The sequence below is a fragment of the Sinocyclocheilus rhinocerous genome, unplaced genomic scaffold (assembly GCF_001515625.1).
Source record: "Sinocyclocheilus rhinocerous isolate Xijiao unplaced genomic scaffold, SAMN03320098_v1.1 scaffold241, whole genome shotgun sequence".
Taxonomy (NCBI): Eukaryota; Metazoa; Chordata; class Actinopteri; order Cypriniformes; family Cyprinidae; genus Sinocyclocheilus; species Sinocyclocheilus rhinocerous.
Window position 1 is genome coordinate 1,183,529 of NW_015659312.1, and position 2,519 is coordinate 1,186,047.

Below are 2,519 nucleotides of genomic sequence, written 5' to 3' on the forward strand. Positions count from 1 at the left end.
TTGTTGTTGCCTTACGCCTGTAGGAAACCGCTGTGTGAAGGGAGAGGAGCTTAGCCTTCGAGGGGACACCATTAATGACTGCCACGCAGAAATCATCTCCAGGAGAGGCTTTATCCGGTATCAGCTTGCAGCAGAACTTTCTCTCTCCCTCATTGGCAATTGCATAATTCATTTTTCCTCTCATTCTACAGCTTTTTCCGTCTCATTCTTCAAGATGAAGGAGTCTTATTTCACAGTAGCTCATAAATATATTGACTTTATATTTAGTGTTCTGCAGATGTTACTGTGAGACAGTCAGAATGTCTTCTCATATGCCTGCTGTCTTTCTCAGTGACTATGGTACATTTGAGTTATAAATCATTTGAAAATATATATTAAATGTATTAATATTATTTTAAAATAGCCATTTGTGCTGATATGGCAATAATATGAACACATTAATGTCAATTAATAATATATTATCTCTCTCTATACAATTAAATACATTTAAATATGCACAAAGATTGTATATTTAAAATATTAATAATTTATATATAAATAGTTTATTTTTAACATATTATATTTTCATTCTATATATAGTGAATATAATTAAAATGCATTAATTAATTATTATTATTATTAATATCGAAATAACTTATATTAACACCGTTAAAATCTAGAAGAAAAATTGTGGGAGAGATGTGTAAAAAGCACCATCTATTAACTATTACAAAAATTATATTGATTTTGATCAACAGCCCTAAAAGTAGAATAATTTAAATCTACAGTGGGTACGGAAAGTATTCAGACCCCCTTAAATTTTTCACTCTTTGTTATATTGCAGCCATTTGCTAAAATCATTTAAGTTAATTTTTTTTCCTCATTAATGTACACACAGCACCCCATATTGACAGAAAAACACAGAATTGTTGACATTTTTGCAAATTTATTAAAAAAGAAAAACTGAAAAATGCTCAGTATTTAGTAGAAGCACCCATTTGATCTAATACAGCCATGAGTCTTTTTGGGAAAGATGCAACAAGTTCTTCACACCTGGCTTTGGGGATCCTCTGCCATTCCTCCGTGCAGATCCTCTCCAGTTCTGTCAGGTGGGATGGTAAACGTTGGTGGACAGCCATTTTTAGGTCTCTCCAGAGATGCTCAATTGGGTTTAAGTCAGGGATCTGGCTGGGCCATTCAAGAACAGTAACAGAGTTGTTGTGAAGCCACTCCTTCGTTATTTTAGCTGTGTGCTTAGGGTCATTGTCTTGTTGGAAGGTAAACCTTAGTTCCAGTCTGAGGTCCTGAGCACTCTGGAGAAGGTTTTCGCCCAGGATATCCCTGTACTTGGCCGCATTCATCTTTCCCTCGATTGCAACCAGTCGTCCTGTCCCTGCAGCTGAAAAACACCCCCACAGCATGATGCTGCCACCACCATGCTTCACTGTTGGGACTGTATTGGACAGGTGCCTGGTTTTCTCCACACATACCGCTTAGAATTAAGGCCAAAAAGTTCTATCTTGGTCTCATCAGACCAGAGAATCTTATTTCTCACCATCTTGGAGTCCTTCAGGTGTTTTTTTAGCAAACTCCATGCGGGCTTTCATGTGTCTTCCACTGAGGAGAGGCTTCCGTCGGGCCACTCTGCCATAAAGCCCCGACTGGTGGAGGGCTGCAGTGATGGTTGACTTTCTACAACTTTCTCCCATCTCCCGACTGCATCTCTGGAGCTCAGCCACAGTGATCTTTGGGTTCTTCTTTACCTCTCTCACCAAGGCTCTTCTCCCCCGATAGCTCAGTTTGGCCGGACGGCCAGCTCTAGGAAGGGTTCTGGTCATCCCAAACGTCTTCCATTTAAGGATTATGGAGGCCACCGTGCTCTTAGGAACCTTAAGTGCAGCAGAAAGTTTTTTGTAACCTTGGCCAGATCTGTGCCTTGCCACAATTCTGTCTCTGAGCTCTTCAGGCAATTCCTTTGACCTCATGATTCTCATTTGCTCTGACATGCACTGTGAGCTGTAAGGTCTTATATAGACAGGTGTGTGGCTTTCCTAATCAAGTCCAATCAGTATAATCAAACACAGCTGGACTCAAATGAAGGTGTAGAACCATCTCAAGGATGATCAGAACAAATGGACAGCACCTGAGTTAAATATATGAGTGTCACAGCAAAGGGTCTGAATACTTAAGACCATGTGATATTTCAGTTTTTCTTTTTGAATAAATCTGCAAAAATGTCAACAAATCTGTGTTTTTCTGTCAATATGGGGTGCTATGTGTACATTAATGAGGAAAAAAAATTAACTTAAATGATTTTAGCAAATGGCTGCAATATAACAAAAAGTGAAAAATTTAAGGGGGTCTGAATACTTTCCGTACCCACTGTATACAACGTACTTGTAAACAAACAAACGGAAATTTTTTACATTTATTTTATAATGCATATAATGTTAATTTTATACACACACATACATAGATATATAATGCATGTATAAAATTAACTAAGCTAACTAATATATATATATATATATATATATATA

General features: G+C 37.6%; 1 protein-coding gene across 1 annotated transcript in view; it reads left to right on the forward strand.

Annotated features, from left to right (window-relative positions):
- The first annotated feature begins 28 nt into the window (after positions 1 to 28).
- The window catches only part of LOC107723500 (double-stranded RNA-specific adenosine deaminase-like), a 7,611-nt gene continuing 5,120 nt past the window's right edge, over positions 29 to 2,519 (forward strand). Inside the window, exon 1 of the mRNA XM_016532160.1 lies at positions 29 to 117. The gene's annotated coding sequence lies outside the window, so the exon portion shown is untranslated. The remainder of the gene's footprint in view (positions 118 to 2,519) is intronic.